The sequence below is a fragment of the Mizuhopecten yessoensis genome, unplaced genomic scaffold, assembly GCF_002113885.1.
Source record: "Mizuhopecten yessoensis strain PY_sf001 unplaced genomic scaffold, ASM211388v2 scaffold6647, whole genome shotgun sequence".
Classification (NCBI taxonomy): Eukaryota; Metazoa; Mollusca; class Bivalvia; order Pectinida; family Pectinidae; genus Mizuhopecten; species Mizuhopecten yessoensis.
This window is the reverse complement of record NW_018406654.1, coordinates 32,501-46,351: the sequence shown is the minus strand read 5'-3', so window position 1 is coordinate 46,351 and position 13,851 is coordinate 32,501. Positions and strand designations below refer to the sequence as shown.

At 32.8% G+C, this 13,851-nt stretch overlaps 1 long non-coding RNA gene across 1 annotated transcript in view; it reads right to left on the bottom strand.

Annotated features, from left to right (window-relative positions):
• Window positions 1–7,578: 7,578 nt before the first annotated feature.
• Window positions 7,579–13,851, bottom strand: part of LOC110452361 — a 15,044-nt gene continuing 8,771 nt past the window's right edge. The window contains exons 2-4 of the long non-coding RNA XR_002463179.1: window positions 11,376–11,393; window positions 8,471–8,594; window positions 7,579–7,738 (exon numbers count right to left, since the gene is read on the bottom strand). This is a non-coding gene — a long non-coding RNA (uncharacterized LOC110452361). The remainder of the gene's footprint in view (window positions 7,739–8,470; window positions 8,595–11,375; window positions 11,394–13,851) is intronic.

Genomic DNA, 13,851 nt, shown 5'->3' with positions numbered 1-13,851 from the left:
AAGACAACAGTGAGTTATCGCCCTTGCAAATGGCGCTGCAACCAAGTTGGGCTTACAAACGTAATGTTAACTGTAGAACTGCAAGTATTGAATCAATTAAAACACATTCTAAAAATCTCCGAAGCATATACAATTATGAAAGGCATTTATATGTTTCCCTAAATGCATAATTATATTTCAAATGACAATTGTTCCTGTTTCATTCTTAATTTCTTTCAACAGTCTTTAAACATGAGGTGCACATGTGTTGCCATTTAATATATTTATTAAACAAGTCTCAGTTTTTAACAGTTAATAGTTACAATACTGTTTCAAGAAAACAATGTTGTGATTCACGGGGCATTTCAATTTCTTAAATCTTAAATATATTAAACATTATATAATGCAACTATCTAAATGTTTATATTTGTGTACGGCTGCATCTCTCAAATAAATTTATAAATATCATTTGATCAGAAATATGAAAAAAAATTAAAAAAATCTGCTTGTTCTGCTGATGAGTATTTAGAAGATATTTGTGTGTGTCACCATACCAAGTTGGTAGCAGTGCCATCTAGTGACGAAGCAAGGGCGTTAACTCACTAATGTATCTCATTGTCACATCGTCTTGAAATAACATAACTTACCACAAAAAAAAACTAACAGTATACTAATTTTAATGACACAGGGATGGACGACTGGACAATTGGGGCCTATTCTCCTGGATCTCGCCTTAATAACGAACGTCGGCCTAGAAGCAACCTCAACATACATAATCATCATAGGCGTAGGGTATATCCTAGGCTCCTTTCTTGGCGGTATGGTGTATGAGAGGCTAAGTCGACCTTTGACCCTGTTTTTCACCTGTCTGATCCTGGCGGCGATGGAGTTTAGTATACCCTACTGTAGACAGTATTGGATCATGATGATCATCCTCTTCCTAAATGGCGCGTGCGAAGGTATCATTGACACAGGTAAGCAAAACACTAATTATAAAAATATAACAAAATGGAACACACAAGAAAGCACATTTATTTAATCATAGTTCAGTCAATGCAGGATAAATCACCGTCGTTTGCTCTTAAATGGCACGTGCCTTTGTCTTATTAACACATAAAATCAGATTTTATTGATTTTGTGTCCAAAATGATTGTTTTTTACTATGTTTTTAATTTTAATTTTTTTTTTTCACGGAGAGAAATTAGATAACAGTATTTTAATAATTATTAATTTCTTTCAGTACTGGTATTGATAAGATAAGGTATACCATACTATTTGGCTTTAGTGTGTGTATAAGTTATTCAGAAATGTTCATATATTAAGTGTTGCATTGACGTTGTCTGGCTTCATATTATATCAAAAGTTCGGGCTTGATGTGCGAGAAAAAGAATCAATCATTATGTAGGTTTGCGGGATATGGAAAGTCTACTCCCAATTGCAGATTTTGGCGTCAGAACCCCGGCACAGATTGGTTCTGCACCCAAGGGTAGACTATCCATATCCCATATACATATACCTACCTGTAACAGGCTCTGTTAATCATCATATATGTAAGATTAAGTATCAGAGATTAGTAATACATCACACGTAGCAACTATTTAATTTTACGAATGTGAGATGTTGTTAAAATACTGATACATTTACGAAAATAATACTTCGTAAAATCAAATCTTATGATAGTAAGAATGGTTATCCCATCACTGATGCAGATTTCATCGCTTCAAGGCAATTTTGAAAAAAAAAAAATATCTATGAAGAGATTTTATTAACATCAGCTCTAACACCTTTGTCTGTAAAATCATAGACTTTGTAGCACCTATCGTCAAGACAGTTTCGTCAAAGCAATTATTTTGTATTTTTACTCTCAGAGTAGATTGTTAATTGTTATATGATTCATGAATGTTCTGTAGGGTGTGTTTTTTCAAAATCATATATGAAAGCTATTGTTAGGCAATTGAATAGTTTCAACATGTTATTCATAGGCAGTGGTACGATACTCCTTCAATATAACCTCAAACAAAGGGTATTTGTTTTCGCTTAATTCCGTCTTTGCGTATTGCAGAGTTATCTTCTCTTGTGAGCAGGTATTGATTGTTACGTCATTGGTTTGTGTGAGAAAATCACGTCGTTTTCTCAAAAAATGATGACGTAACTCTCACAAACAAATGACGTAACAATCAATTCCTGCTCACAAGAGAAGATAACTCTGCAATACGCAAAGACGGAATAAGCAAGTACTGTATTGCCAATTTTTTCCCACATGGAAATGTTCGCGTTATGACTCTTAAAACATATCACACCGTGGAAGTTTTTCGAGTTGGCAATGATCCAGATATTAATATATCCTTCACGTCTGTATCATACATAAGATATTAGTATGCATTCCCGTATGGATATTTTCGCGGTAATTTACTCAACGCTAAAACACGCAAAACAGTTTTACACGGCCAAACACGAATTTTTACAATATTTGACTTTAAATAACATTGTTTCTATACGGAGTCATTTTTGTTACAATATTTCACTTTAAATAACATTGTTTCTATATGGAGTCATTTCTGTTACAATATTTGACTTTAAATAACATTGTTTCTATACGGAGTCATTTCTGTTACAGTTGCCAATACTGAGATGGTGTCCATGTGGGGGAAGTCTATCGAGTCATGGATGCAGGGAATGTACTTCATGTTTGCTGTCGGCGCCGTCATATCTCCACTAGTTACCGCCCCTTTCCTTGCACCGGAAATTACTATCAGTGTTCCGGACACTTCCGGCAACTCTCCGACTGGGGTAATATATACTCTCTATGACGGTAGACAATCTAAAATATACCTGGTATATGTAATCAACGCCTGCTTGGTTTTGGTCGCTGCTGCTCTGTTTTTTTACCAATGTATTAAAAACTCCATTTTCCTACATGGTTTGAGCTTACCGATAAACGATGCGGGGCATACACGTCCTTTGTCAAAGAGGGAAAAGGCGCTAATTTTAGGCAACATGGGGCTCCTTTGTTTTGTCTACACCGCCATTGAGGAAACGTTCTCTGAATACCTTACCATATTTTGTGTCGCACAGATGGGCATGACAAAGGTGCAAGGTTCCGAAGCGACGTCTCTATTCTTCGCTTCGTTTGGGATATCTCGGTTTATAGGGATCTTTCTTGTTACGCAACTCAACCCTGTGCGACTAGTGTGCGGGTATTGCGTCATACTAATTATGTCGTTCGTCGGACTGACATTAGGTGCATTTTACTCTCATGTCATTGGTATCTGGCTTTTCACCCCACTTATTGGGATAGGTCTATCGATCATTTACCCTATATTGTACACGTGGACAGATGAACAGTTTATACACATTACAGGCAAAATTACCGCATACCTGATCATCATGGCGTCAATAGGAGGGATGATCAATCCGGCGTTGCTTGGATACCTGATCGAGGAAAAGACTCCCATGTGGTTCTGCTACCTACTGCTGATAGAGTGTCTTCTGTTCCTGTTTTTCTATGATATTGGATTATTTTTGTCGCGATGGATTTCGTCAAAACCCAATGTCCGGCGCCTGTATAACTCTGAGGTGGAGCTTGACACAATTAATCATAACTTTGGACTAGACCAACGTTGTGAACCATCCATAGGAAGTTTCGATCGCATGTCCCCTCCGCCGATAGGCGACAATACAGGATTGGATGCAAATGTGAGGCTATCTTCGGTAAAATCGTCTCGTCAGTCTTCCGAGAAACACAAAATGGACACTATCACAGAGGGGAAAGGTGGATCTTCAGATGAAGTCGTCACGTCAGAAGAAATGCAGTCGACATCAATGCAAGCGCGTGCTTCAGAAACAATAAAAGAAGAAACCGCTGATAGTGGAAACGAGTTGAACCGTGACGATATGCTTTCAAACAACAGCAAGACACGGGACAGTCAAGCTACGATGGAACCAGACAACAATGGAAAAGATGTAACAGCAAAACTAGCACAAACGTCTGCAATTGATTTGGATACAAATTCTACGACATTTTCAGACACAGCGGAGCATCAGCCGACAGCAACGTCAGAAGCGGACGTTTCTGCACAGAATCAAAGCACAGGTGCGGAAGTAGGTGGCGCAGTGATTACAGACATCTCTCAACCGACAAACGCCGAGAATGCATCATCAAGCAACATAGAAACCATTGTCTGACAGTATCGTGTCATAATGAGTTATTCAACAATACAACAATTGAAGCCTTCAAACAATTAGATTTATTTTTGGGAGCCATGCAATTGTCTGAATTTTGGGCGTTTAATTGTTTTCTAACACCATCGATCAGAAAAAAATGTGTGTGTGTAGATATTCATCTAATATGTATGGAAAGTGTAACGCTGTCATTAATATAACATTATTGAATCCTTTTATAGGATTATTTACGATTTTTTCTGATAAAGCGTGTTTTCTATCGATACGTCACAAGTTAAAACTAAGAAAAGTCATAAAATATTGTAGACAAAAAGGGGCATTTCGTGTTGCTTTGTTCAACTTAAATCTTTTATAGCATGTTGTATTAAATACCATGATAAAATGGGATCCTAACCCGTCAGCATTCGGTCAGGCTTTAGAAAATTCACTGCAACTCGTTCTGTATAATTCTTTGTAATCGGAATTTTAGGAATTGTGCTTTGTCGGTAGGTTTTTAAAAATCTGTGAATGTATTTTGTTTACCTCGTGGCTAGGAGGTTTGGCGATAACATTAGTGTTTACTTCAACTATTTTTTCTTTTTTCTTTTTTGAAGAACAACCGACAGTCATTAATATCAACAGTATCAATATCCTACCAATATATCAGTATTACAGTCAGCTTTGATCCCCTCCATATTCCCCCGACGAGTTTTTAAGCTAATCAGCTGCACATTGAATGTTCAAAATATACTTTTCAAATTCAAGGATTTTCAGGATTTTACCTGGCTGCGAAGTTGACAAACAAACAATATATTCATTCACAACCACACCTATTATCTAATTTCAAAGTTTTACTTTGTACACAAACGTATTACGTATGTAGGTATGTACGTATGTATTAAACGTGTTGCAAAGTTTCAAGACTGACTGAATCATCTGTAAAACCAACTACTCGACTTAAACGGGAGAGGTGTTTGATAAACTCCTTATCAGTAACCTATTCGATAAAGTGTGTAAACGCTCGCTATCGATACGTGAAACGTCCCGGGTCGAGTGACATATGACATTTACAACTTCATCACATCGTGTACATAAAAACAATTCAAAAATCGCTAACTCGTAACTTGACGAAGGTCTTGAAACGTTACGACACGACACACGCGCAATACGTAAATTGTTTGTTTATAAAGTAAAATTTTGAAATAACATATTTCAAAAATGATGCATCCTACAGACATACCTATTTTTTGTTAAATATTTTTATTTTATTCAGCTTTTCGTTACTTGGTGAAATGTAAGCATATTCCCATATATTTTTTTTTTATCCCAACACCTGTTGTTAGAATTACTTAGCACTTGGTATTAGTTGAATGTCCTACACTTCTTTGAAAGAAGACTATTTACCATAGCGCTTTAATCTTTTCAATATCAAACTGACGGAACCCGTGTAATGCATTAAAGTTATATTTTGTTCTTTCATTTTAATACTCACAACTATAACCAATTTTATTAATTATTTCCGTTCAACTAATATATGAATTATTTTTTAACCACAAATAAAAAAAAAATCAACATAACTTTCCAATCTTCTTAATTATTCATATAATATACATGATCTTGTATAATGATTAATTAAAGTGTTTCATCTTTGGATCGTTTCTGAACCTTTTAACCAAGATACCTCATACTTGATATGTAGCTGAAATCGAAAAGTTCTAAATCAAATGATTTTGTAATACTTGTGATTTTCTATTTATTTATATATGTTAATACTCATCCAGACAAGGTAAAATATACGCGAATGTGTACGCTCATATCAGAGTTATTTATAAATGTTATAAAAAACTATTACAATGTCGAACTATTTTCTATTTTCGTTAACCAGCAAGCTACGTTCAGAGTTAATGTAGAAGCTTAATTACTCATTTTGTTATTTGTATTTATACTTAAGATATCTTTCATCATAATCAATATTTTGCTTGATAGTTATAATGTTTCTAGAACGTTGTTTATGAATCATTTTATAAAAAAATAAAGAATTAAACAGTAGAGCATTCGATATATTCAAAAGAATATCCTGAAATTATTATTATAAATTATACAGAATTGATCAAATCGATGAAATTTTGTGGACATCACAGGATCTGTCTTACCAGGTGCTGACTACTACCTTGTTGCCACCTGACAAATACCTTCATGTATAGGTAGACATCTGTGTGTGCTAGGGATGGCTTCTTCCTATTTTTGTATTTTTTCTAAAGGCATCTTTATTTTCATATTGCTACCTCACCTAAATTTGTGAAATAAAGTTGTGAACAGCGAATTGAATATCACGAGTTCCGTTTGCATGGAGAAAGAACAACCACATGGTCCGATATGCATTTTTACACTATCTGTTGTTTTGGAGGCAGATATCATCTGTCATACATTAATAATGTTGAAGATGTTTGTATTATAGTTGCGGACTATAAGCCCAATCCCCCCTCTCTCTCCCTCTTATACTTCCAATATATAAATTAAATCATTTAAAAATAAAATAGTGTATATATGTTTATAAATTAAGTTTGTCATCTTGTCATATTGTAAATATATAAATATATGCTTGTAATTTGCTGGGAAAGGGCTTAATATAAGTTTAATAACTTGTGCCCAATCCATTTGCTTAGCAATAATATGTTTTAATATACTAAACTCACTAATATACTAACGCAATGTCACTGTAGTCCTCACTCAAAACCACTTTGTATTCCACCTGATATTTTGTTGTTCTGGCAAGGTAAAAATATAATTTCCCTGAATATTCCATGATATGGCAATCAATTCATAAGTGAAAGAAGGCAAAACTTTTTTAGACTTGTGTCATTATCTCATAATTTATATTTATCAATATTTATTAAGGTGTGATTTACATTGTTTTCTTTTCTCTTTTTATCTTTAAACACTGTCAGTCATTGCTCTGTATCTCAATATCTTGTTTGTATTTATCATGAGGTAAACAAATGGAATTGCATGCACATACAAACTTTTTTTTTGGTAAAAAGTTAAAAGTCTTTTTCTAAAAGAAATGTATGATTTATCTCCCCTGCATTAGCTTAATTGTGATAAATTGCCATTTGTCATGCAAGCAAAATTAAATCATCTTACAATTAGCATGATTGAAACATTTTTTATCAGGCTTACTTATCAAGCTATGGAAGTGTACATTGGTAACTAGATTCGAAGTGGTTTGATTACATAATAGAGGACGCTATAGAACGATACAGGACAAACATATCTCAAAAATATCTGGAAAGAAAAATCGGGTTAAAATGACTAGACCAACGCGCAAAGACAGTAAATGTCGAAAACTAACAAAATAATCAACATTCTTGCGTATATATAAGACTAACGTACTAAAACTGAACATTTTGAAATATAATAAAATAATAAACAAACATGTGTGTTTTATTCATTTATTTTTTGTGTTCAACGTAAACCGTAGCAATGCCTCTTTGCTATGTTTGTTTTGTTGTTATGGTGATCAGGTGATTAGGCTATGTGTTTTATTAAAACATGCTACCCTCATTTTAAGTCGCCGCTATCTTTGTTGGCATTGTATCTGAAAAAAATAAAGAGAACAAATAAGAATTGGTTACTGAAATAGATCTAATGTCACACTTTTTTAACAAAATATATCATTGACGTAGTTTTCTGTTCATATGAAAAGCAGCAAGACAATGCAACACGTAGCAACTACTGTCACTGTGACGTCATATAGTATTACCTAGCAACGGACCAATACATTGCTTTACTTTAAACTGTATACGACGCAAGCAAACAAAACTACATACGTCTGTATCCCAAGGACATTATCAACATGGATCCTCCCCCAAATAGACGTTTTCAACTATTTCATAAAACTGTTTGTTAAAATGTGCCATGATCGTCAAGAAACAACATTGGAACATCAAATTATTATTTTCTAGTTTGAAAGGAAAATAAAAGCAAAACGACTGTTTATCCTTTTTCCTTAGCAGAGCATCACGCTTAATAAAAAACATATTGCACGCTACACACACTGTACATGCTTAAGTATACATTGCCTTTATTTAGTAGCTACATGTTTTAATTTGTTTTGAATTGTCCTTATTTCATCAGTCATTTTAAAGCTGCATTTAATTTCAATAGATTGTCTTAGTGTGTTGATACTATAATTGCTGATTTTTTATTTTGTCTTAAAAATGTTATTGTGGTCCGTAAAGACATTATAATAGGCATGGATTGTTAGACTGATATATCACAATTTCGCAAATAGGAAAAACATCTAGTACTAGTAAATACCCTCACTCACAAAGGCCACGATTAATCCCACATGTCGAAATCTGGTCCATCCGAATCCCATTCCGGGTATCCCCAGGGCCGGCGGGGATACCCACGGAAATACGGATTGCGTCCGTAGTACATTGAATGGACCTCTGAAACAGGAGATAGTTCGCCTTGTTCATGTTTATACATGTACAAATAATATAGAGTCAGAGCAGATTTAATCATACGGTACTTGACATCAATTCTAGTAGAAAATAAATTGCATTTTTTAAACTTTAAATTTCTTACTTTTTTTTACCAAAATCCTTAAAAACCCTGATTAAGCTTAATTTGTGACAAACCATATACATTGGTTGAATATTGGCTTACTTAGTATGGCATTACACGGTGTAACAAATCAGTTATATAATATTCTGCAAAACAAGGGGAGATAGGGTCTCTTAAACTTGTCTGATATTACAATCTACAAGGTAAATGAAAGACTCAAAATTTTGTCTGCTATTGATAGTATTGGGTAAGAAATCTGCCACTCATAGGTGACAGTTCTGATAACCGTGACTGGATGAACAAACCTTAATATTGACCAATAATTCAGACATCATGGTAGGAAGCCACTGAAACTTACTGACAATTGCTGACGTTATCTTTCTTAGTTTCCTTATATTAGACCTCACACAAAGACATATTTATAATCTTGAGAAATACTGTTTAGTTGTTTAATTTCGCGTGGCTAATATTTCGCGTTGTCCCGATCACAACTAGTTCAAGTGGACTAAATATCGTGCAACGTTTCGAAATTGTATTTACATGTCTTTTATCATAATAGCATAAAATACGATATTAAATTGTTATTTTATCATCAATGTTCGTTTTTTTAAAAGGTGACGCGAGTGCTTTCTGTTATCTCTGTAACGTCTAGTTATTAATACTCGATTAGTATCTATTTTCGCACTATCTTTGGTTGCCGGAGATTTAGCGAAATTAAACTCCACATAAATATTACCGCCTATACAGTACACAAGATATGGCAGAATGAAATATATATAAGTATTATTATGATTATACTAGTTACCTTATACTAGTCTTCGTGTTTTGGTTTATTTATAAGTATTATTATGATTATACTAGTTACCTTATACTAGTCTTCGTGTTTTGTATTATTTAGAAGTATTATTATGATTATACTAGTTACCTTATACTATTCTTCGTGTTTTGTTTTATTTAGAAGTATTATTATGATTATACTAGTCACCTTATACTATTCTTCGTGTTTTGTTTTATTTAGAAGTATTATTATGATTATACTAGTCACCTTATACTATTCTTCGTGTTTTGTTTTATTTAGAAGTATTATTATGATTATACTAGTCACCTTATACTATTCTTCGTGTTTTGTTTTATATATAAGTATTATTATGATTATACTAGTTACCTTATACTAGTCTTGGTGTTTTGTTTTATTTATAAGTATTATTATGATTAAACTAGGTACCTTATACTAGTATTCGTGTCTTGTTTTATTTATAAGTATTATTATGATTATACTTGTTACCTTATACTAGTCTTCGTGTTTTGTTTTATTTATAAGTATTATTATGATTATGCTAGTTACCTTATACTAGTCTTCGTGTTTTGTTTTATTTAGAAGTATTATTATGATTATACTAGTTACCTTATACTATTCTTCGTGTTTTGTTTTATATATAAGTATTATTATGATTATACTAGTTACCTTATACTAGTCTTGGTGTTTTGTTTTATTTATAAGTATTATTATGATTAAACTAGGTACCTTATACTAGTATTCGTGTTTTGTTTTATTTATAAGTATTATTATGATTATACTTGTTACCTTATACTAGTCTTCGTGTTTTGTTTTATTTATAAGTATTATGATATATGTCAGACATCAAGGAATGGAGTTACATGTAGGATATACTGTCTGGTATGTATGGGAAAGGGATCTTCACAAATTTGTAAACGACGATGAAGTAAGAAATATGTACGGGACTATTTTTGTATCAGGCTTACTAATTAAGCTATGAAAGTGTACATTGGTAAGTAACTAGATTCTAAGTAGTTTGATTACACAAAATAGGACGCTATAGAACGACAAAAGACCAACATATCTCAAAAATATGAGGAAAGAAAAAACGAGTTGAAATGACTAGACCAACGCGCCTAGACTGTAAATGTCGAAAAATAACAAAATAATCAACATTCTTGCGTATATCTAAGACTAACTGATACATTTACTACGGGGAAGACATATCTAAATTAAAACAAATAAATCGGCTAACGGGTATATAGGCTATTGATCTTGTTCTGTATATGAGAAGTTTAGGAATGAAAATTCTATCTCAAATCACAAGTACAGTTTTAAAATGTATAAGATAGCATACAACCTCTACGATTGGCAATTCTATCCCTAAACACAAGCAAAACACGTAAGGTTGCATATCAGCTTAAGGGTTTTTATTTTATTTTATTTTTTCTTCTATGTTCCTTGTTTTCATACAATTATTTTGATTGGCATATGTCGCTATCACTATCAATGTAATATTATAGTTGAGGAGAGGGCTTCTATAACTTGTGCCCAATCCATTTGATTATATCAATAAGATATGTTTAAAAAAACAAAACAAAAAATGAAGGGTGATAATGCTAACACAATTCACTGATGTAATGTAAAAGGTAGCATATACCCTTCAGGTTGAAAACTGTAACATGAGATTCAATTAAAGTAACTTTTTCCTTATATGGTCTTGCAGTAACATAAATCACAGAAACTGTTTTAAACTGTATAGTGTTGCAGAATTCCTTGATACAAATAATTATAACACATTCACACGTGTAACTATTAGATAACAAATAGTTTGAAACAATATAAGTATTATATGAAATTGTTATGAATATATAAACAAACTTACCAGATAGGCAGATGATCACTGAAACAAATAAAATACAAGACATGTACAAATCTTATCCATCAATCAATGTCACAAGGGCTGTCAAGCGATGACATACTAAATACACGGAAGTATTCAAGAGCAATAATGATAATGACGTGATCATGTCACGTGCGGAAAACATATAAATCACATTTTTCCTTGAAACTTGTTATACAAAGCCCACAAAAGGTTTTAATGATACAATAAATTGTTTTGTAAGTATAGGTCAAATAACCTTTCAATAGACATAGGAACATTTCCAACGGAGGAGAACTAATAGGTAACACTAAACTTAATTGAAAATATTAATTAATTTAAAAATTGCCATCTTGTATATATATATTTCATTATGTTATTGGGAAAGGGCTTTACATAAGTTGGACAACTTGTGCCCAATCCCTTTTGTATATTAGATGCAAATGAAAATATGTTTGAATAATTAAAAGGTAAATTGTTCACTTGACCCTCTTATAAATAATTATGATCACTACTTCAAACGAAGCAAATTCAAAATAAAACAAATGAAAAAAACAACAATTCAAATACGAAATATAGAAAACTGCTTTTTACAATATATCACATAAGATAAGTAAAACATGATAATTTGTATATACATTTCGATTCTCTACGAATGCATGCTAACAAAACATACATGTAGCTACGTCCTTAAGTGACCTGAGCTGATAATAGGACATTAAACAATATAAAACAAATCACACCAAACTCTACGAATGAGTGGCATCCATATCAAAAGAGAAACGTAAACAAAATGAAAATAGATATCATCATATGCACTATCTAGAAAATACAGATAAGCCTTAGACAGAACAGACTTAATTTAATCACGTAAATATATGCAGATGAAACGATTATAGTGTCTGTGTTAAAAGGGTGACATGTTTTCCATGCTCCGTTGTTAAACCTAGCGCGTGTTGTATCGCCCATACATTATTATAACCGTTTGATCCACAGCCTGCTATACCATTATGGCATGCTACAACAATGTAGCTAGACGCATTACATTGGTCATTTGTCTGGGCTTTGTTTTAGTAGGTCAGCCTAAATCCATGTCAAATTTCGTGACATCCGCTTTTGTTCAAATCGAAAGCACTTTTATTGTTAGGCTTTTGTATGTAGATTCAATTTTCACATAAAGAGTTCTGAGTATATTATAAGCTCCAGATTAGACGCAAACTAATTCCGGACTAATTATAATTTTAATAAAAAAAATATACAAAAAGAGATGCCATAAATTACTTTATGCTGTCCTTAAATACAAATTTTTCAACTGAAAGGACCGCTTTTCAAATTGTCAGTCTTAAATAGCAACTACTTGTGTATATCTAATGTTATTGATTTATTATCAAATTTTCAAATAAGGAAGTTGACGTCTTGATATCAATTTATTTACGTTAATAAAAGATGACTATCGCACGGCCGAGCAGAATACTTGAATATATATTTCAACTTCTATTCTGATTTACCATAACATGCGAGACTATTGTTAATATTGGCAGTGTTGGACTCATACTTAAAGCAAATAAAGTGAATACAGTAGAAACAAAATCAAAAAAATTCATATCGTCCTTTGCTGAAATTAAGAAAAACTGAATACTGGGAAACTTTCGCCCAGTCAAATTATCACTCTTCTTCGTAGGAATCATAATTTGCCTTATGCTATTTTCGTTCTACATTTTTAATTCCTATTATACATGATATTGTTTACTAATACTGAAATCGCTCTCAATACCGGGGTTGCAGAAGAGGAAAGTTAGTCTAAAGTGAATATTTTCCGGTTATTATTAGATACAACTAAGGGGTAGTAACGAATTCATAATGTAAGCTATAACGAACATTCATTATGATTTCTCACGAACTCAACGGCACGAATAGTTATCATTTCTGTTTTTCGTTCTAATAGGAAATGAAGCAAAATGAGAATAACCAGTTAAAAGGACGCAATGGTATTGACATGAATTCATCCAATCAATAAACTATCAGGTACTACATGTATGAATGCTATAGTTAAGTGCGTAATAGTTTGTGACTTCTGTAGAAGTATACATCAGCGTAAAGAAAATGTTATTTTTTGGTAGAATATGTTCCATGGAAGTTGGCTGTTTAACACGCGAAATTCTTATCAAGCGTCTATTCGAATTCAACCTGTCTCAATTTAGTAGAGGTTTTGTTCCCGACATTGTTAATGTTTTACAAAAATACAATTTGTATCATTTTATTGATGAATTTTTGAAGAGTGGTGTATTTCCAAACAAATGTCAATGGAAGCGTTTAGTCAATGACCATGTAAAAAACTATGAACAGTTTAACTTATGTGAAAGAATGAACGCTGATAGGGATTTCTCTCGCTTCACTCTTTTACATAATAAGATACAACCGTATGCTATATGGAAACTTGCTTTACGCTTTCCACAATACAGTCCATGTTTTAAGAAAA